General features: G+C 42.7%; 1 long non-coding RNA gene across 1 annotated transcript in view; it reads right to left on the reverse strand.

Annotated features, from left to right (window-relative positions):
- Positions 1 to 23,189, reverse strand: part of LOC146036595 (uncharacterized) — a 48,441-nt gene extending 25,252 nt beyond the window's left edge. Inside the window, exon 1 of the long non-coding RNA XR_014460874.1 lies at positions 23,110 to 23,189. This is a non-coding gene — a long non-coding RNA (uncharacterized LOC146036595). The remainder of the gene's footprint in view (positions 1 to 23,109) is intronic.
- Positions 23,190 to 23,964: the final 775 nt, after the last annotated feature.

Consider the following 23,964-nt stretch of genomic DNA (forward strand, 5'->3'; position numbering starts at 1 on the left):
TAGTCTCCCAGTTTCTTCCTACTCTATTCCTGTTGTAAGTATGGGCTGTCCCTGTTGCATAGTCAGACCTATCTCTGTCTAATTTGGTGTTTTTTCTTTGTATAAGGGTTTTTTCAAACTCCTCTACATTTTTGTTTACCTGTTGGTCCCTTTTAGGAAACTCTGGGTCAACTGCATGTACTTTAAGTTTTTCATGAACTTTCTCAATTTCCTGTTGAATATCCTTTACTTTATCCTCTCTATATCTAACGAGTAACCTCATTAGATTTTTTGAACAATTGTCCAATATCCCCTCCCACTCCTCTGAGAACTTTTTATCTTCTTTGAAGGTTGAGGTTTTTAGAATCCTCAACCCCCTTGGGATCAGGCTCTGGTCCAGATATTTCTGTAGCAGAACCTGATCCCACCAATGCCTAGTCTCGTCCATGCAGAGGTTCTCTAATTTATTGAATAGGCCATGCATGCTATCGATACTTTCAACTGGCAATATTTGTTGAATTTTTGTTGGATCTTTTAAGTACATAGTTCTTCTTTCCAACCTCTCACTAATACATTTCAGATTTGACATGGTTGGGGCTATAGATATAGCTTGACTTTGCTGCTACTTAGACACAAAAAGTACAAAACTGGCAAAAGAATTTTAGTGACCCTAAAGCCACTCCGTAGCGCTGGTCGTACTATATCTATAGTACCCAAAAATAATAATTATTATGTGTGCTTTTTGTCTATTTCTAGAACATATAAAATAGTCAATCAATTAATAAATTTATTTGTTTATTTATTTATTTGACTGAACAGATTAATTGCAGCTTCTTCATACAGGGAGTGTCAATCCCTTAGATAGTACAAGAATGTAAAAAGTAAGTGACAGACACACACAAGTGTCTGTCCCTTTAAGAAGCGCAAATCCGTTCAGTAATTAAATGACCAATTCATAATGGTAAAAAATAAACGATTTTTATTAAAATAACATAAAAAATAAGAATTCATAACAATTCATAACCCCCCCCCTTTCACAGTACATGTGCACAATGACAATAGACAAACAGAACAAACAACATGAAACATAGAATAAAAGCTGATTTAGCTGGGATGCCGTATGTTAAAGTCACTTAGATTTGTGGCAATGGAAAGGCAAATGAGGCTTTGTGTGCAAAAATAGCAAGAGGCTTATAAGGTGCTTGATATAGTTACCAGTCCTGTAAACTTGATATGCGCTGTTTCAACACAATTGTGGAACCCAGGTCAGTCTCTCCAAGTTACCAGAGGTGTACTCCGGAAGATAGCAGCGTAGGGGACCTCTCCTGCTGGACCAGCCAGCGGTGTGGGTATTTGTAATCCAAAAGGTTTGCGCTTCTGCAAAGTAAATACAGGACCAGTATATAATGTGGGCTCAAATACGCGTTTCTCCGCCTGTCGCTGGAATCGGCGGCTTCCTCAGTCTGAGCCCAAAGGTTCAAGATATGCATTTTTATAGTAGCGCTGTTCGCGCCTTTCCTTCTACCCATATTTCCGGGTTTGCACTCCAAGCCTCACTTTCGTTTACATGTATTTATAGGCTCCCGCGGCCATTTTGTCCCTTGCGTTTCAAGCCTCATTTGCGCTCCGGGATCATACTTATTATTAGCCTACAGGTACATGCCTCATTTAAATATAGCGAAAATTAATTTCATATTTTAACCACAATCGCAGTCCATAATGCCCATCAAAAATCCACCATGCCTCAATCTTATACTGTTTTTAGTGTGTATTTGCCTCTTTACTCATTTGTTTCATTAGTAATGCCACAGCAATTGTCATATCCAGCCGGCATCCTTAAAGGGACATACTCACATGCAACACCCCATCACACCCACTTTTTATTTTCTCCCCAAAATTCATAAAACACTGGTGAATCCACCAGGTCGTCCGATTATTGCAGGAATAGGCTCTATGACAAATAATCTTTCTTTCTTTGTGGATAGCTATCTACAAAAATATGTCCAAGAATTGCAATCATATATTAAGGATACTACACATTTTTTAAAAATGATTAAAGATCTACAATGGAAAGATAGCTATTACTTTATAACTAGCGATGTGGAGGCGCTATACTCAAATATTGACCATGAGTTGGGCATTAAAGCCGTTGAATACTATTTGTCAAGAGATCCTGCGATCTCGGACGACCTGGTGGATTTTATTACACATTCCATTAGGTTTATTTTGACTCACAATTATTTTATTTTCGATTCACATTATTATTTACAGCTAATGGGCACAGCTATGGGGACCAGATTCGCCCCAAGCTTCGCAAATCTGTTTATGGGACAGTTTGAGGAACATCATGTGTGGGGGGCGGAGCTTGGGGCGAATTTGGTCCTTTATGGCAGATACATAGACGATTTGTTTTTTGTTTGGGATGGGGATTTAGATTCAGTTACACAATTCACTAATAGTCTCAATAATAACGGTTATGGTTTAAAGTTCACGAGTAATTTCCACCCCAGTAGTGTGAATTTCCTGGATATCGCCCTCACGATAGAAGGTGACAAAGTACAAACTGAGACCTATATTAAAAGTGTAGATCAAAATAGGTACCTCAATTTTCAGAGCAATCACTATAAAAAATGGAAAACAAATATTCCGAAGAGTCAATTCATGCGGATAAAGCGAAATTGCTCAACAACTGGGGCATTTAAAAGACAAAGTGAGAATATTCGTCAGTCCTTCCTTGAGCAGGGCTACCCCCCCAAATTACTGCAGGAGTCCATGGAGTCAGTAGACAAGATGGACAGAGTCAAATTATTGGGCCCAGATGTAAATATACGTGAAAATGGGGAAGGGAAACAACAAAAAAATACTAGGGAGAAGAAGGCGGTGTTTGTTACACAATATAACACTAAAGCGCTTGAGATAAAAAAGATACTTAAAAAGAATCTTTGTTTGTTGAAGTCAGATGAAATTTTAAAGAAAGAAATTGATTTTGAAAATACAGTGGTATTTAGAAGAGCTCGCAATTTAAAAGAGAAACTGGCCCCTAGTTTTTTCAAAAAGAAGAAAGAAAAACATGATAAGGTAGGAACAACCTGGCTCCCACCAAAACCGGAGGGATACCATCGTTGTGGGGAGGGAGGGGTGGGGGGGACATGTAGTTCCTGCATAAATTCAGAGAAAAAGTATACCAGTTTTTCATCTTTTGTCTCCGGAGAAACCTTCCCTATAAAAACTTTTGTTAACTGTAAGACAAAATACATAATTTACCTTTTAACTTGTGGGTGCGGCCTGCAATATGTTGGCCGCACCATTAGAAATCTTCATATTAGATTTATGGAACATAAAAGGAACATTATGAAAATGAGCAGGACCAATAGCCTGTATAGACATATGGCCGCCTGCCAAAAAGGAACCATGAAGGGGATCCATATGATAGGGATTGAACACATCAAGAGTACACCCCGAGGTGGGGATAGATATGTTCATCTATGCAGGAGGGAGGCGTATTGGATTTTTTGTCTGAAAACCCTGAATCCAATGGGATTGAATGATACAATAGAGCTGAACGGTATATAAATCCACATTGTGGGTGTTATACCGTCTGCAAAATGTGAAGAACTTTATTGGTTGGAGGATCTGTTGGGGTTAGGGTGGATGTGTCATCATCACTATGTGCCATGGGACATGTGAATATGTGTTTCATGACCTATGGCTAATTATGGGTGAGATAGGGGGTATGGGGCGGGATAAGGTTTATCTATTAATTTAATTTAATTTATTAAATATGAATTTATTCTAGGGTGCATATTTTGGATGTTATAATTTATTTAATATCTGGATTCTGTATACGCACATGTATTTTTATATGTGAGTGTGTCCTTTTAGTTTATAAGTTGATCCTATATTCGTCGTCCTATGAAAATACACTCCTCTGGACGGTTAGCCCTATGTCCTAGCATGTAAATATTGTTGCATAAGTCATAATGTACCAAAAATAGTCACCTTATCATTAGTTCTTTATGAGAATTTTTTGTGATCATTATATGCATATGCAGGTGCTTTCTAATAATTGTTATGAATTTCTAATTAAAAATATATTATTTAATATTATTATTTATATTTATGTAGTAATAATAATAATTTTTGGGGATTTTTTGATGTTATGTTTTTTTGTGTTGCATGTGAGTATGTCCCTTTAAGGATGCCGGCTGGATATGACAATTGCTGTGGCATTACTAATGAAACAAATGAGTAAAGAGGCAAATACACACTAAAAACAGTATAAGATTGAGGCATGGTGGATTTTTGATGGGCATTATGGACTGCGATTGTGGTTAAAATATGAAATTAATTTTCGCTATATTTAAATGAGGCATGTACCTGTAGGCTAATAATAAGTATGATCCCGGAGCGCAAATGAGGCTTGAAACGCAAGGGACAAAATGGCCGCGGGAGCCTATAAATACATGTAAACGAAAGTGAGGCTTGGAGTGCAAACCCGGAAATATGGGTAGAAGGAAAGGCGCGAACAGCGCTACTATAAAAATGCATATCTTGAACCTTTGGGCTCAGACTGAGGAAGCCGCCGATTCCAGCGACAGGCGGAGAAACGCGTATTTGAGCCCACATTATATACTGGTCCTGTATTTACTTTGCAGAAGCGCAAACCTTTTGGATTACAAATACCCACACCGCTGGCTGGTCCAGCAGGAGAGGTCCCCTACGCTGCTATCTTCCGGAGTACACCTCTGGTAACTTGGAGAGACTGACCTGGGTTCCACAATTGTGTTGAAACAGCGCATATCAAGTTTACAGGACTGGTAACTATATCAAGCACCTTATAAGCCTCTTGCTATTTTTGCACACAAAGCCTCATTTGCCTTTCCATTGCCACAAATCTAAGTGACTTTAACATACGGCATCCCAGCTAAATCAGCTTTTATTCTATGTTTCATGTTGTTTGTTCTGTTTGTCTATTGTCATTGTGCACATGTACTGTGAAAGGGGGGGGGTTATGAATTGTTATGAATTCTTATTTTTTATGTTATTTTAATAAAAATCGTTTATTTTTTACCATTATGAATTGGTCATTTAATTACTGAACGGATTTGCGCTTCTTAAAGGGACAGACACTTGTGTGTGTCTGTCACTTACTTTTTACATTCTTGTACTATCTAAGGGATTGACACTCCCTGTATGAAGAAGCTGCAATTAATCTGTTCAGTCAAATAAATAAATAAACAAATAAATTTATTAATTGATTGACTATTTTATATGTTCTAGAAATAGACAAAAAGCACACATAATAATTATTATTTTTGGGTACTATAGATATAGTACGACCAGCGCTACGGAGTGGCTTTAGAGTCACTAAAATTCTTTTGCCAGTTTTGTACTTTTTGTGTCTAAGTAGCAGCAAAGTCAAGCTATATCTATAGCCCCAACCATGTCAAATCTGAAATGTATTAGTGAGAGGTTGGAAAGAAGAACTATGTACTTAAAAGATCCAACAAAAATTCAACAAATATTGCCAGTTGAAAGTATCGATAGCATGCATGGCCTATTTAATAAATTAGAGAACCTCTGCATGGACGAGACTAGGCATTGGTGGGATCAGGTTCTGCTACAGAAATATCTGGACCAGAGCCTGATCCCAAGGGGGTTGAGGATTCTAAAAACCTCAACCTTCAAAGAAGATAAAAAGTTCTCAGAGGAGTGGGAGGGGATATTGGACAATTGTTCAAAAAATCTAATGAGGTTACTCGTTAGATATAGAGAGGATAAAGTAAAGGATATTCAACAGGAAATTGAGAAAGTTCATGAAAAACTTAAAGTACATGCAGTTGACCCAGAGTTTCCTAAAAGGGACCAACAGGTAAACAAAAATGTAGAGGAGTTTGAAAAAACCCTTATACAAAGAAAAAACACCAAATTAGACAGAGATAGGTCTGACTATGCAACAGGGACAGCCCATACTTACAACAGGAATAGAGTAGGAAGAAACTGGGAGACTAGCTATGATAAAAAGTACCATCAAAGAGACAATACCAACTACCGCCCATATGGGAATAGTCTAGAACAAAGGGGGAGACAATTTGTGTATCCTCGGCCCCAACGCAGAGAGCAACAAAAAGAGGAGAGGTATCAAATAGACACCCATAATCGATTTGCACCACTTGAGGGATACGGGACACCGGAAGGCCCAAGACAGGGTTTCAAACAAAATAGAAAACCTTATGTGAATAGGGAGGGATCAGGCTTTAGAAATGAGAGGATAGGGAGTAGCCAAACAACTTCCCCTAATTATGGAGAAAGGGTTTTTTTAGGGGAACCCCCCAGGACCAATCACCCGAGATATCAACAAGAGAACCCCAGGTCAAACAAAAGATCAAGAGAAGAAGAACTAGGGGCAAACGGGGAGGATGGAAATTATCACGAAAGCTCCTTAAAAAGAAGATAAAAGGAAAGGGGATCTTTAACCTCTCTAAGAAAATATTAAAGGAGGAGGAAATTAGTTTGTTGGAGAGGGGATTAAACTTCGCCCCAGCCAATAAGCCCAATTTATTCGAACTTTTCGTAGATTTGAATCGTTTTGTGAGAAATTTAAGCCAAAAAAGATACTTTGCGTTAAAAAATCAAAAAGGTTCATGTGAGAGTGCTAATGTTGTACAATTGGAACAGGAAGACCAAGTAATGGTCAATATTCTGGAGTCTCTATTGTTAGAAAATGGAAAGGGCCACCCCACTATTCCAATTTTCGATATAACAGAAAAATTCCCTGATAAAAAGATTTTTAAGAAAAAATCGGATTTTTATCCCCTGCAGTTTCGAGGTCCCTTTGTGGAGAGTTTCTATAAAGTCACAATGGAGCAATTTAGGGAACTCTGTGCTAAATCTGATAAAACTCCATTGAAGGATAATTTAACAAAAAAAGAGAGATTAGCCCTAAAACTAATAATTGAAGACCCTAGTGTCACTATAAAACAGGCAGACAAAGGGGGGGGGGTCGTGCTCATGGAGACTGACGAGTATTTAAAGGAGGCCTACAGGCAATTAAGTGATGCTAAATATTACACGAAACTTTGTGAGGATCCAACGAATCTTTATCTACATGAATTGAGTCATCTTCTTGATGATGGTCTGTCGGTGGGGGCGATATCCAGAGAAACACATGGTTTTCTTTCTGCACTTCACCCCATCACACCCACTTTTTATTTTCTCCCCAAAATTCATAAAACACTGGTGAATCCACCAGGTCGTCCGATTATTGCAGGAATAGGCTCTATGACAAATAATCTTTCTTTCTTTGTGGATAGCTATCTACAAAAATATGTCCAAGAATTGCAATCATATATTAAGGATACTACACATTTTTTAAAAATGATTAAAGATCTACAATGGAAAGATAGCTATTACTTTATAACTAGCGATGTGGAGGCGCTATACTCAAATATTGACCATGAGTTGGGCATTAAAGCCGTTGAATACTATTTGTCAAGAGATCCTGCGATCTCGGACGACCTGGTGGATTTTATTACACATTCCATTAGGTTTATTTTGACTCACAATTATTTTATTTTCGATTCACATTATTATTTACAGCTAATGGGCACAGCTATGGGGACCAGATTCGCCCCAAGCTTCGCAAATCTGTTTATGGGACAGTTTGAGGAACATCATGTGTGGGGGGCGGAGCTTGGGGCGAATTTGGTCCTTTATGGCAGATACATAGACGATTTGTTTTTTGTTTGGGATGGGGATTTAGATTCAGTTACACAATTCACTAATAGTCTCAATAATAACGGTTATGGTTTAAAGTTCACGAGTAATTTCCACCCCAGTAGTGTGAATTTCCTGGATATCGCCCTCACGATAGAAGGTGACAAAGTACAAACTGAGACCTATATTAAAAGTGTAGATCAAAATAGGTACCTCAATTTTCAGAGCAATCACTATAAAAAATGGAAAACAAATATTCCGAAGAGTCAATTCATGCGGATAAAGCGAAATTGCTCAACAACTGGGGCATTTAAAAGACAAAGTGAGAATATTCGTCAGTCCTTCCTTGAGCAGGGCTACCCCCCCAAATTACTGCAGGAGTCCATGGAGTCAGTAGACAAGATGGACAGAGTCAAATTATTGGGCCCAGATGTAAATATACGTGAAAATGGGGAAGGGAAACAACAAAAAAATACTAGGGAGAAGAAGGCGGTGTTTGTTACACAATATAACACTAAAGCGCTTGAGATAAAAAAGATACTTAAAAAGAATCTTTGTTTGTTGAAGTCAGATGAAATTTTAAAGAAAGAAATTGATTTTGAAAATACAGTGGTATTTAGAAGAGCTCGCAATTTAAAAGAGAAACTGGCCCCTAGTTTTTTCAAAAAGAAGAAAGAAAAACATGATAAGGTAGGAACAACCTGGCTCCCACCAAAACCGGAGGGATACCATCGTTGTGGGGAGGGAGGGGTGGGGGGGACATGTAGTTCCTGCATAAATTCAGAGAAAAAGTATACCAGTTTTTCATCTTTTGTCTCCGGAGAAACCTTCCCTATAAAAACTTTTGTTAACTGTAAGACAAAATACATAATTTACCTTTTAACTTGTGGGTGCGGCCTGCAATATGTTGGCCGCACCATTAGAAATCTTCATATTAGATTTATGGAACATAAACGGAACATTTAGAAAATGAGCAGGACCAATAGCCTGTATAGACATATGGCCGCCTGCCAAAAAGGAACCATGAAGGGGATCCATATGATAGGGATTGAACACATCAAGAGTACACCCCGAGGTGGGGATAGATATGTTCATCTATGCAGGAGGGAGGCGTATTGGATTTTTTGTCTGAAAACCCTGAATCCAATGGGATTGAATGATACAATAGAGCTGAACGGTATATAAATCCACATTGTGGGTGTTATACCGTCTGCAAAATGTGAAGAACTTTATTGGTTGGAGGATCTGTTGGGGTTAGGGTGGATGTGTCATCATCACTATGTGCCATGGGACATGTGAATATGTGTTTCATGACCTATGGCTAATTATGGGTGAGATAGGGGGTATGGGGCGGGATAAGGTTTATCTATTAATTTAATTTAATTTATTAAATATGAATTTATTCTAGGGTGCATATTTTGGATGTTATAATTTATTTAATATCTGGATTCTGTATACGCACATGTATTTTTATATGTGAGTGTGTCCTTTTAGTTTATAAGTTGATCCTATATTCGTCGTCCTATGAAAATACACTCCTCTGGACGGTTAGCCCTATGTCCTAGCATGTAAATATTGTTGCATAAGTCATAATGTACCAAAAATAGTCACCTTATCATTAGTTCTTTATGAGAATTTTTTGTGATCATTATATGCATATGCAGGTGCTTTCTAATAATTGTTATGAATTTCTAATTAAAAATATATTATTTAATATTATTATTTATATTTATGTAGTAATAATAATAATTTTTGGGGATTTTTTGATGTTATGTTTTTTTGTGTTGCATGTGAGTATGTCCCTTTAAGGATGCCGGCTGGATATGACAATTGCTGTGGCATTACTAATGAAACAAATGAGTAAAGAGGCAAATACACACTAAAAACAGTATAAGATTGAGGCATGGTGGATTTTTGATGGGCATTATGGACTGCGATTGTGGTTAAAATATGAAATTAATTTTCGCTATATTTAAATGAGGCATGTACCTGTAGGCTAATAATAAGTATGATCCCGGAGCGCAAATGAGGCTTGAAACGCAAGGGACAAAATGGCCGCGGGAGCCTATAAATACATGTAAACGAAAGTGAGGCTTGGAGTGCAAACCCGGAAATATGGGTAGAAGGAAAGGCGCGAACAGCGCTACTATAAAAATGCATATCTTGAACCTTTGGGCTCAGACTGAGGAAGCCGCCGATTCCAGCGACAGGCGGAGAAACGCGTATTTGAGCCCACATTATATACTGGTCCTGTATTTACTTTGCAGAAGCGCAAACCTTTTGGATTACAAATACCCACACCGCTGGCTGGTCCAGCAGGAGAGGTCCCCTACGCTGCTATCTTCCGGAGTACACCTCTGGTAACTTGGAGAGACTGACCTGGGTTCCACAATTGTGTTGAAACAGCGCATATCAAGTTTACAGGACTGGTAACTATATCAAGCACCTTATAAGCCTCTTGCTATTTTTGCACACAAAGCCTCATTTGCCTTTCCATTGCCACAAATCTAAGTGACTTTAACATACGGCATCCCAGCTAAATCAGCTTTTATTCTATGTTTCATGTTGTTTGTTCTGTTTGTCTATTGTCATTGTGCACATGTACTGTGAAAGGGGGGGGTTATGAATTGTTATGAATTCTTATTTTTTATGTTATTTTAATAAAAATCGTTTATTTTTTACCATTATGAATTGGTCATTTAATTACTGAACGGATTTGCGCTTCTTAAAGGGACAGACACTTGTGTGTGTCTGTCACTTACTTTTTACATTCTTGATGTATAACATGTAAGATCTCCCAGGAGCTGTAGGGGCAGGAGAATAAAAAAAATCAAAAAACATTCAAATGAATGGGCGGCAGCTGATTGGCCATTCCCATTTATTTGTAAGGGAGTTTTCAAATCTCTCACCTGCTGCTGCAGCAGGGGATGCAGAGCGGGAAGAGCGTTTCTCCAGTCCAGCACTTCCCACTTTGCAGATAGGTGTGTGTCAACGGTGTGGACCATATCACGTTTTTAGCACCCACAATGTGCCACTGATGGTTGCACAAATTATTTATCTAATTTATCCGACCTCTGTCTCCGGTCCCATGCACACAGGACCACGCATTGGAACGGATGTCATACACATGCGATTTGGGGTGATTTCACCTGATTTCTTGGCCTGATCTGCCAGAATTGGGTGAAATCTGGCCCAAATCACATAATGTATGGGGGCCTTAACTACACCACAAGATGACTCACAGGAAGTACAGTATCACATTTGCAGAGTAAACCCTGTTGAGGCCCATAGCCTGTCAAAATCTCTGAAATTATCTGGCTAAATATCTCCTAATAGTTTCATTCTACCAACCAACAGTCTACAATCTGGGAACTATACTGTGAATCTGATGTCTATGACTTATGTACTTTAAATTGTTACTGGGTACTATTCCTAAAGAAGTAGTACATGATAGATGACAAAGATTAGGGCAGTATTCAATATAAAATATCGCCGTGTGCAGCGAATCCTGTTTAGGATTCGCTGCACACTCGCTGTGTTCCGGAGGGCTGGCTGCCACTCGCTCTCCCTGTATTCAATGTCGGAGGGGCAAGTTGCCCCTCGCGGCGAATCTCAACCAATGCAGTGGACGAGCGTCCGCGGCAGGGAGCCGTGGGATGGTGGCAGGCAGGGAGATTGAAGTCTCCCTGCCTGCCCCAGAACTTTAGAGGAGGGGAGGAGGGCTCCCCGGGACCCAGGCAGCACAAGCTGCACCCCCCCCCCAGAACCAGCAGGGGACCGGGTATAGTCAATGCTCCCGATCATGCATATGTAATGATCGGGTGCAGTGAATATATGAATATCTAATGAGCGGTTCCCGGCCCCCTGCTGGCTGCTCTGTGTAAAAAAAAAAATTAAAATATATATTCATGTGCTATAAGCACATGAATAAAAATAGCATGCACAGAATAAAATTTCTGATTTTTTTACACCAAAATTAAAACAAAAAACCTTTTATTTTAATAGTTCACATTCCACTTCTCCATGAAAAGATGGAGAATTGCTACACGGGAGACACGACGAAAATCACTCAGAAAGACGTCGAGAAGTGCACATTGAATAGGCAAAGTAGTGTGAGTTGAGATCTCCCCAAAGTCTGCGCAAATGTAGTAGCACTGCAGCTAGCGGTAGGGATCAAAACCTGAGGTGTCCCCACACCCCGGGATAAGTATGCAAAAACGGTTTAGTGTATAGAAACACAAAGTGGTCAGATCCCTCCACCAGCGCAAAGAGATAGAGAAATATTACGTCCCTACTGTGTATGTGGCGTCTCCTCTTCTCCGCCACCGTAACCAGGGTTTGGTATAATCAAAAACTTTCCCTGAGGACTGTACTCGGGTCTTTGTCTCTCTTCTCCCTGTATATGGGCCAACTTCCCTGGTGTATCAAGCCGTGGTCGTTAAACAGGGATATAAGCACAAGTAGAACCGAATAGTGTAGTGATTTTAATAAGCAAGAAAAAAATTTCCAATAAAACATGCAATAAAGTAGAATAAAACTTTCTTTTAAGATAGAGCCAGGTGAGTGTAGGGATAGAAAGGTGGACAATTACCCTTTCAGATGGAGATTTTCCCCGTTTCTAAAAATTATTTGTAAAAAATATTTTTTTTTAAAAATCAAAGAAACCATTTTAGCTCAAAGTCTGTATTGAGTTTCTTTGATTTTTAAAAAAAATATTTTTTTACAAATAATTTTTAGAAACGGGGAAAATACTTGAACATTTTAATATTAAAATATTTTATCACTCATATTATGAAATAAACCTTTTTATTGCATGCACTGTTTTTATAATATGAATCAAATCCTAACCCATTTTACATCTTTTATTCTCTTTTGGCGATCCTCCTAAACATAATGTGAAGTGCTGGCACAACCTTCCCTAAATAAAGATGGCGCCCGGAACTTCATTCAGAAACGAGTGATCAGAATATACGTGGTGTAAACAAGAAAAGACTGCGAATCGGCGCACCTGGTGAGAGCAAGGAAACGCTGAGACCTGACACATACAGACTGGGAACTACGGGCGTACAGCGCACTTGGTGAGAGCAAGAAAGTGCTGAGACCGGACACTCAGAAACTAGGAACTGCGGGCGCATGACGCAGGTTGCACAGGGGACTATAAACATTAACGTGCATACACCGGAAGTGGGGCACGTGCCTGCCGGAAGTGGGGCAGGTTAGACAACAGATGACAGCAGAACCAGGAAGACTATGCGCTGATCACATGGGGTACTTGAGACCTCTGGATTGGGCATCCAGAGGATAAAAACGGACCCAGATTTTCAGCCATTACACTCCTTGACAAAGACCTCAGTGGAGGTTGAAACGCGTTGGAGGAAGCTGGGAGAGCGTGTGTGGACCGCAAGGGGGACATCCTGTATTACCATCCAGCCTTTGGGAGAAGGAAACCGGTACCTGCCTAAAAGACTGCTTGCCGTTTATACGAGTTTGAGAGCTGCCTAAAAACCAGTTCTCCATCTGAAAGGGTAATTGTCCACCTTTCTATCCCTACACTCACCTGGCTCTATCTTAAAAGAAAGTTTTATTCTACTTTATTGCATGTTTTATTGGAAAAAATTTTCTTGCTTATTAAAATTACTACACTATTCGGTTCTACTTGTGCTTATATCCCTGTTTAACGACCACGGCTTGATACACCGGGGAAGTTGGCCCATATACAGGGAGAAGAGAGACAAAGACCCGAGTACAGTCCTCAGGGAAAGTTTTTGATTATACCAAACCCTGGTTACGGAGGCGGAGAAGAGGAGACGCCACCTACACAGTAGGGACGTAATATTTCTTTATCTCTTTGCACTGGTGGAGGGATCTGACCACTTTGTGTTTCTATACACTAAACCGTTTTTGCACATTGAATAGGGTTGCTCGCTTTCTGAGAGCAAAAGTCTCCGTCCAACACGAGAAAAGCACAAACTCGCCATAAAACACGGTGAATTGTTCTCATTGTATACTGCCCTAAGAGAAGAGACAGATAAAGAGCTTTTTACATTAATACAGTATGTTCTGTGGTGTGGGGCCAACAAAAAGCAGTGGGCCCATAGGATGGTGCTTGCTCTGCCTATTTGATATTCCGGTACTGAGTAAAACTGGCCATAAAGATAAAGATTTTGGGCCAAGATAGTACCAAGTCACACATGTGAAATGTGCGACTTTTAGTGCAAAACTGCAAATGTAACAGGGTGCAAATTTTTAGCAGTAAGTGGAAATCAATTGCAATTTTTGATTTTTGGTAACAGGAATGTACAAATTGGTACTTTACATGTATTCCGCCTCCCCTCACCACGCTTTGGGCTTGGTGGCTCGCTGCGCTCGCCACACTATATAAAATCAACTCCACGCCGACGTGGATAGTGGGGGTATGAAAAGGTCGGAGAACGCGTTCCGCCGCAGCTCGCCACGCTTCGGGGTGACGTGGAGAGTGGTGGTGTTTTAGGTGTTTTACCATATGAGCTACTGAGATTGCATCTCACATCTCATCTCACATCTCACACGATGTGCAATGCGATTTCACTCAGGGTGCAGTGAATAAATTAACTTAATTAACTACTGAGATCGCATCGCACACATCGCAAGGCACAAAAAGCCATGCGATGCGATGTGCGATGTGATTTCACTACGCAGAATAGCCCACTAAGCAAATAGCTTAGTGAGCGCCCTGCTAGGAAACAAGTACCTGCAAATTTTTCAGCAAGGTGTGATTTTTTTAGTAATTGAATTATGTGTTTTTTTGCACAATGTTAAGAAGACAGTGTAGGGTTTCCCCTCCCGAGCATGACCATGACTTGTAGATCCACAGCTGAATACTACAATAAATACACACACATACACACACACACACACACACCTTGAATGTAAATGTCGGCAACCATTTAAAGATGTGGGTGGATACCCCTGGCCTGCGAATGGATGTTACTGTGTAACATCCATAATCGTGCTTGCGAATGGGTGGCGGCTGCCAACCATTCGCACGGCGGGGTTTGGTGGAATCAACCAGAATAACCCCCTGAGAGCTTCAATCCTAGGATTAAAATCCCCCCTATTTTAGGCTAAGATCCCAGGATCCTGCCGATCCTGATCCCGGGATTAGCCTCCCTAGCATGCAGCCTTAAATTTATAAATGAATGAGTGGGGCTTGAAAGTAAAGAGTGCTCTTCCCAGAAGTCTGCAGCATTTTTCTTTTCAGAATCAAAGTCCAACATTTATCATTCTTTAAAAAAATAAAGCTGCATGGTCCTGGAATCTTTATCCCAATCCAACTGCCAATATACGACCTTGTATACTTCTAGATGGTTGGACTGCCACAGAGGTACAGGGGAAACCACGGAGGGCCCCATTGCCTGGGAGTAGGTTCTCTCTCTCTCCTTCCCTGGTTTGTCCTGCCCCAGCAAAACATCTAATTCTAATTACTTTAAGAATTACAAATACATTGGATAATTTACTGTACCATCAAACATATCATATGACTAGAATACAGATATACAATGAATTAAATTGTTCACCAGTCAGATCTATCCTCATTAATAGTCTAATCACCTGCAACCTGGCAAAGCAGGTTCATAGATGCAATTAATCAAATTGTGCTACATAATAACAATCTGTATAGAGCAAACCAACACATTAATGGCTTATAATCAAAGCAGTGAGCTGTCTGGAAGAACTACAACCAAAAGAGGGGTAAAAGTATCCAAAGCATCTAAGTCTGCTGTGAAGAGCTGGCGCTGAATGAACTGATTAAAACTGGAGATTTGCTGAATTTGGTGCTGCGGAACAGCTGACAGAGTGGGTCCCCACCAACCACAGTGCAGCAGTCTGAGGCAGTAATCTGAGAAGCTGAGGTCCAAGGGCATTTTAGGAGAGGGGGAGGCCTGGGTTCAGCCTTCTCCATCCAGGACCCCTCCTCTCTCCAGGCAGTCAGGCTGTGCAGTGCAGCGCTATACAGTCTGAGCATTAGAGTGCTGAGACTCGAATGCTCATTCACTGATGTTCAGATTTCCACAGTGCTGCTGCCTTCATCGCAGGACTCAGGAGGGGACTTGTGTGCACCAACACTGCACCCATTAAAAAATGTGCCACTGATCTTGAATGCACCAGACAAATTTTAGTTAACTCTTTGAGTGCCAATATCTCTATAAAAGATGTATAAAATATCTGCTAAAAATGCCAACGTCGCTCACATTTGTTATATAAATTCAAGTAAAAAAGGCTGTGTAAAAAAAGGTAATAAGGTACACATTACATGTCATTATGATGTATAAAAATGTTTGCTTGGCAATTTTCACACATATTTTGACAAAGGGTTAAGAAATATGACTCTCTTTTTAAGGGCCAGATGTATCAAGCTTAAAAAGTGAGAAAAGAGGAGAGTGAAAAACATCCAGCCAATCAGCTCCGACCTGTCATGTTACAGGCTGGGATTAAAAAATGACAGATAAGAGCTGATTGGTTGGTTGTTTGTCACTCTCCACTTGATCACTTTTTGATGATTGATACATCTGGTCCTTAGTGTGTCGAGGCCAAGATTAAATTAGATTGAGTGGAGTGTGTACAAATTTAGTGTTCCCTCTAAGCTTCTTTTGCAGGGTGCCGCATCCTGATCTTTTTAAAACCTCAAAATGCACCCTTCTCTTTTTGTGTGTGGCACTGTGCACCCTCATGCTGCCCCCCACCACGCTGACATAACTCTGAGAACTTTCGGTGTGTGCCATCATATGTAATGGGTTTTACGGTGTATGCCATCATGTGTAATTGGCATTATAGTGTGTGGTATAATCAGGTATCACAGCACCCCAGGAGCACCCCAGGTGGGTGCACCGCTTACCAACTCACCCCACTCACAGGGGGGAGAGTTGAGGCCGCAGCCAGGTTGCTCCAAAAGGGAGGGGAGAGTTGCAGCTGCCGCGACGCTCCAAGGGCCCGGGGGGGGGGGGGCGGTTGCGAAAAGCCCCATTGCTCATCTGCTCCCAAGTCCCGCCCTCCAGTGGCTGGTCCCCCCAGGCAAATGCTTAAAGCTGGCCCTGAGTATAATGTGTAAGAGGCATTACAGTGTGTGTCATTACAATAGAACATGTAATGGGCATAGAAAAATATGACAATGTTTAATGGACGTAATCCTAGTGCAGTGTGCAATTTTGTATACTGTATATGGTTCTTCTTTTTGTTTCTAATGTAAATATCTAATATAAAATGTACCCTCCCGATAGAAAAAAAATAATTCTGCAGTTCACAAGTTTATACCGCACATTCAAATGAAGGATTTTTGTTTACTGATTGTGTGATGTGTGTATTTGCACAATGGATGTATGCGATTAGCCAATATACATGATAGCAAGATGATTTATAGCCCTTATTCTTCCTAACCAATAACTTCTTAGTCTCTCATTTGTAGCAAAATAGCATTCTACTTTCTGGTCACAATATGTCCTCACATTTTATTTATTTATTTAAACTGCTAATTAGCCAGTTAACATTATAGCAAAATGCTTTATAGCTTTTCGTCAGACCCCTACACTATGCGACTTCCTCTGCAGAATTAGTCGCATCCAATCCCCCTCCTCCCAGGTGGCAGTATCGCATGTGATACATCACATGCGACCCTTCTACATGCGATGTATCACATGCAATCCCGCTCCCAGCCACTGGGAGGGGGTCCAACCCGGAGATCATTCGTACAGCTTTGGATCAGATGTCATATACATGCTATTTGGGGTGATTTCTCCCAATTTCTCTGTCCTTTCCGCCGGAGTCGGGTGAAATTGAGCACAAATCACATAGTGTATGGGGGGACTTTACGAGGATCGTAAGGAACATTTCAGTGAAAACCCCAATCAAGCAAAATCGAAAGGTGGTGGAGAGGGGAAAGCAAAAGCAAGTCGATGCATCTGTACGCACCTATAGAAGTAGTAGTACATTTATTTATAAGGCGCCACAAAGTGTGCACAGCGCTGTACATAGCAAACAAAAAACAAATTACAAGGTAACGTACAGGGTGTGTTGATAAAATACAGCATAAATAGGGGTATAGCTGGTAGAACTAAAATCAGCATCAGTTCAGTAGTAGGTGTCGAATTTGTCGAGGAGACTGAAGATGAAGTAGAGGAAGGGAAGAACAGGACAGGAGCACAGGTGAGGTAAAGAGGTAGGGTGAGTACGTGTGGAAGAAGGGCCCTACTCATAAGAGTTAACATACTAAAAGGAGGTGGGTGGACGAACAAAAAACAATAGCATAGGTAGGAACGGATGGGAACGGAGGCAGGATAGGAGGATCAAAGAGTTGGGTTTTGAGAGGAGCGCTTGAAGGAGGTAAGGGAATCAGAAAGCCTGATGGATGACAGGAGGTTGTTCTAGTGCAGGGTGGCAGTGCGAGAGAAGTCTTGGACACGGGAGTGGGAGGAGGTGATTAGGTGAGAGGTCAGTCGGCGGTCAGCGACGGAGCGAAGAGGACGGGAGGGAGTGTGGATAGAGATCAGTGAAGCGGATGGAGGAGGGTGGAGGAGGAGAGAGCCTTGTAGGTGGTGGTGAGGAGTTTAAAGAGAACTCGGAAAGGAATGGGGAGCCAGTGGAGAGTTAGACAGATGGGGGAGGCGAAGGTAGAGTGGCGGGAAAGGAAGATGAGCCTAGCTGCAGCGTTAAGAATAGATTGGAGAGGTGCGAGGCGGGTGAGAGGTAGCCCAGAGAGAAGGATGTTGCAGTAGTCAAGGCGGGAGATGACAAGAGAGTGAATGAGAATTTTGGTCGCGTCAGTGGAGAGGAATGGTCTGATGCATGAGATGTTGCGTAGGTGAAAGTGGCAAGACTGTGAGACAGCACGAATGTGGGGGGTGAAAGAGAGGGAGGAGTCAATGATGACACCGAGGCAGCGCGTTTGGTCGGTGGAGGTGATCTCGGCTCCACCAATGCTGGTGGAGATAGAGGGAGAAGAGGGGATGTTCGGGGGATGGAAGATTAGAAGTTCAGTTTTAGCCATGTTTAGTTTCAGGAAGTTTTGGGTCATCCAGGCTGAGATGGCCGTGAGGCATTAGGAGACCTTGGACAGGAGTGATGGGGATAGGTCGGGGGAGGAGAGATAGATTAGGGTATCATCAGCATAAAGGTGGTAATGGAAACCATAGGAGCTGATGAGGGTGCCCAGAGAGGTGGTGTAGAGGGAGAAGAGGAGAGGGCCAAGGACTGACCCATGGGGAACACCGACTGGCTGCGGGGTAGTAGGAGAGGAGGAGCTTGGAGTGGAGACGGAGCGATCGGAGAGGTATGAGGTGAACCAGGAGAAGACTGTGCCAGTGATGCCAAAGGAGCAGAGGGTGTTGAGCAGGAGAGGGTGGTCAACAGTGTCAAAGGCAGATCAAGCTGGATAAGGATAGAGAAGAGGCCTTTGGATTTAGCTGATAGTAGCTCGTTAGTGACTTTGGTCAGGGCAGTTTCAGTGGAATGTAAAGGGCGGAACCCGGATTGGAGGGGGTCTAGAATGGAGTTAGCAGTAAGGTGGCTTAGGAGACGATTATAGGTCAGACATTCTAGGAGCTTGGAGGCAAAAGGGAGGAGGGAGATGAACCTGTAGTTGGATGGAGAGTTGGGGTCCAGATTTGTTTTTTTGAGACTTGGGGAGACAAGAGCGTGTTTGAAGGAGGAAGGGAAGATCCCAGAGGATAGGGAAAGATTAAAGAGGTGAGCCAGGTGAGAGCAGACTGACGGACTGAGACGACGGATAATATTGGAGGGGATAGGATCGAGCGGGCAGGTGGAGGGAGAAGCGGATTGAAGGATAGAGTGGACTTCAGCGGCAGTGGTGGGGTAAAATGAGGACAGGGTTGGGAAGGAGGGGAGTGGAGATGTAGGAGGGGAGGAGGGAGAGGGTGAGGTCATGGCAGCAGTGATGGCAGTCCTGAGAGAGGAGATTTTGGTTGAAAAGTAGGTAGCAAAATCAGCGGCTACGATGGAGGACGGAAGAGCTGGAGGAGGGGGGGAGAACAAGGAGTTAAAGGTGGCGAAGAGCCTGCGGGGGTTGGACGATTGGGAAAGGATGAGGGACTTAAAGTATGATTCCTTGGCCAGAGCAAGGGCAGAGCTGAAGGAGGAAAGAATGAATTTGAAATGGAGATAATCGGAGCGTGATTTCTTCCAGAAGCGCTCAGTAGTGCGAGAGCACTTTTTAAGGAATCGGGTTATAGGGGAGTGCCACGGTTGGGGGTTGGAGCATCGAAGGGGGATAGAGGAGGGAGGGCATGCAGAGTCCAATGCCGAGGATAGGGCGGCGAGGTTGGGGCAGGACATGACGGCGATTGGGGCGAAAAGAGGACACAGCGTGTTGACGTTATGCCGTGAGACAATGCGCTTGGGAGGGGGGGTGGGAGAGGGGGAAGTAGTGAGGGAGAAGGAGATGAGGTGATGGTCAGAGAGAGGAAAAGCCGAGATAGTGTAGTCAGTAAGGGAACAAGAGCGAGAGAAGACGAGATCGAGGGAGTGTTCTTGGATGTGGGTGGGAGAGGTAGTCCACTGAGGCCAAGAGAGGAGCAGAGAGAGAGGAGTTTGGAGGTGCCAGGATCAGCGGGGTTATCCAAAGGGATGTTGAAGTCACCAATAATGACAGATGGCAGGTCAGAGGAGAGGAAGTGTGGAAGCCAGGTGGTGAAGTTGTCAATAAATTGGGAGATGGGGCCTGGGGGGCGGTAGATTGCAGCGACATGGAGGTGGTAGGGGTAGTACCGACAGATGGAGTAAGACTCAAAGGAGGAGAAAAGGAGAGAGGGTTCAGGGTGAATGACACTGTAGGTGCATGAGACTGAGAGGAGAAACCCCACGCCGCCACCTTGGCGACCGCCAGGCCTGGGGGTGTGAGAGAAAGAGAGGCCACCAAGGGAGAGAGCAGCTGGAGAGACATAATCAGAGGTGGATGGCCAGGTCTCGGTGATAGCAAGGAGGTGGAATGCACTAGAGATGAATAGGTCATGGATGGCAGGGAGTTTGTTGCAGATGGATCTGGCGTTCCATAGGGCACAGGAAAGAGGGGGGTGGGTTGTGTATTTATGTGGATAAGGTTTTTGGGATTGCAGAAGTGAGGGGGGGTCGTTGGGAGGGTGGGGGTGCAGGGGCAAGTGGTCAGGATAGGTATGTGATGGGAGGGGGGAAGAGCGGTAGGAGAAAGTGAAGTTAAGAGATTAACAGTCATGAGGACCAGAGGTGAGAGGGTAGGTTAGTGAAAGCAGACAGAGAGCAGGGATTTTGGAAGACAGACAACGTCTGTTGTAGATTTGCGAGGATGTGGTAGAAAACAGAGTGAGAGAGCTTGTGATATGAAAGAGGAGAGAAGGTAACAGGCAAGGAACAACTGCTTCAGTTTCCACCTCACAAGTCACTTAAGTAATCAAGCTTCACTTTAGTCTGCAAGTTTCCCTCTCAATGAGCAAGTATGAGAAGTATGTTTCTTATTGCACAAGTGCCTAGAAAAATCACTCATTGCTCCCACTGCTTTGTTTAAACCTACTGTACTTAGCATTAGCCCTGGGAATTCCTAGTTGTGGCCCATACTAATAGTGCAGTCACATACCCTCCAACATGACCCATTGCATTCGGTACACGATGCTCTGTTCCTGGGCTTCCCTCTTAATGTATGAGTGCCGTCACCTGAGTTGAAACACCCTTCTCGTCAATTACCTAGTTCCACACAAGTGATGGCACTCATACATTAAGAGGGAAGTCCAGGAGCAGAACATTGTGTACCGAAAGCATTGGGTCATGTTGGAGGGTATGCAGTCAGAGTTGTATTTATATTGGGGGCAATGTACCCATTGTTTAATACTTACCCCTCCTGATGAAGGCAGCAGCTCTCCCAGAATTCTGGAAAAATGGTCGCAGATGCGCAATAGAGTCTGAGCCCTCTAATGCGCTGTGCGATTCAGCAGTGGCCGGGAGAGAGGAGGGGGCCCGAGCGGGCGAGACTGCAAAGGCTCAACAGCCCTAGTGCTAGTAGCAGATCCAATGGTGAACCACTTTCAAATAAGAACATTAACCCCTTCAGTGGCAGTGCCACAAATCTACAGGTGTGCGCCAGTGGTGCCTGCAGGTGTGCACCACTGGTGCATCACTTCACCAGCGACCCCCACTAGGCCGCTCCCTCCCCACCTCCACTGTTGTGCTTCCCCTAACCTTCGCTCCAGCGATCGCACGCCGGAGCTCCCCTGCTGCCGCCATTACTCCAGGAGAGACGACGGCAGGCTCGGGGATGTTCGGCACTGCTCGGAGGACTCGGGATCGCTTGGGTTTTTGGGCGCCGAGTCCTCCCGAGCCGCCCAGAACATCCCCCGAGCCTGCCGCCTGCTGCCGTTCAGTGTGCTGCTATGATCGGAAGCAGCTGCAGCAGCAGGGGAGCTCGGCTGAAGACCGCTGGAGCGGAGGGGCTGGGAGGGGGGGGGGTCACAGGAGGGGAGCGCTGGGAATCATCTACCACATTAGTGGCCGGTTTTTCTGGGACAGGAAAAACCTGTCCTATTTAGGTACTCCTAAAAAAAAACACCACTGAAGGGGTTAACATCGTTCAACATTCACTGTAGACCATTTTTTAATTAAAAAAAATTGCAAATAATTGAGACATTTAAACCATACTGTTTGCATTGCAAAACAAAAATAGGACTGCAAAGGGTTAAAGCACCTCTGATTGCAGTGGTTTGTCACACTAATCACTGCACAGTGACTCCAATATGTGTATTGAGTCAGGTGGTTTTCATTTCCTCCTTTTTGATTAAAATGACTAACCTACATCCCTCGATGTCATTAAAGTAAAAATAATAATAAAAAAAAAATATATATATATATATATATATATATATATATATATAAAACAACACTTATTAAAAGCTTCCTTGAGAAAATAGTAATTCACAAATAAGGAGTAATAATGTAAGACATAATGTAAGACATACTTGCCTACCTGACCCTCTCCATGAGGGAGAAAATGGTCTGTTCCTGGACTTCCCTGATAATGTATGATTGCCAGCACCTGTGGGGAGCTAGGTAATTGATAAGAAAGGTGTTTCACTACAGGTGATGGCAATCAGACATTACCAGGGAATCGCCGGGTGCGCGCTCCCGTTTTCTGCCCCATTGTAATCGCTGGTCGCAGGAGCTTGCTCCTGCGACCAGCTAATTACCTCTGTGGCTCCCCCAGCAGAGGTTCCTTTTCATCAGCGACCATCTCTGGTCGCTGATGAAAAGGAGACACTGAGCAATATATTGCTCAGTAATATATTGCAAGCAATATATTGCTAGCAATATATCTCCCCCCCCCCCCGTGTGTACGCACCTTAAGAATAGTGAAGACATAGACAGCTAGTTTATGATTGACATAATGAAAGTATGTGTTCCTACCTGCGTAAGCAGTTTTGGAAACATTTGGCTTGGCAGAATCTGTGTTCCTTTTGTCAGTGGACGAACAGCAATAGGACCCACCTATAAAGGAGAAAATATTACAATGTAAATACGAAAAACCAGTTTTATGTAGCCATTGTATATTGTGTCTGCCTTTTATTTTAACATTGTTTTAGAAAGCTGCCTACTACATGTCACTTTTACTTTCTGATTTGTTTGATCTGGGATATAATAAGAAAAATAAGGAAATAAAATAATAATAATAATAATCCTCTGGACCATTGGTTCCCAAACTGTGCACCTAGGCACTCCAGGATTACTCCAGGATTACCTCTTACTAAGGTAAGTCTTATCACATATAATTTCCCCTATACCTTTTCCTTTCACTTCAATTTCACACTAATGTGGTGCCATGGGGTGGCTCTGCTGGGCTGGCCTGGGGGGTCCTGTGCCCTGGACCTGTCTCAGAGTAGTGTTAGGGACTTGTCCTATTGAGGTAACCTGGACGCGGTGGACAAGCCCATAATAATGGCCATCATTATGCTAATAACCTCCAATGCAATATAGCAAAGATATTAAAAGGTCTAGCATTTATATTTAGTGTGCACGTGCAAACTCCTCCTCCTGCTTGCTGCATTACAGGTCTCAGCAGGTAGCACCTCATATGTCCAGGGTGTGCAGTTTAGGGCCCCTCCCCCTATGTACTATATATTGTGTATTCATACACACTGGAAGGAACTAGAGACACCTTCCTCCTTAACTAGCACCCCACCCACCTGTCCCAGATTGTTTTTAATCAGGTTGGAGTCCCAACATTCAAAATTGCACACCTCAGCTTGGCACTATGAGGGTAAG

The sequence above is a fragment of the Crinia signifera genome, chromosome 9 (genome assembly GCF_055691185.1).
Source record: "Crinia signifera chromosome 9, ASM5569118v1, whole genome shotgun sequence".
NCBI lineage: Eukaryota > Metazoa > Chordata > Amphibia > Anura > Myobatrachidae > Crinia > Crinia signifera.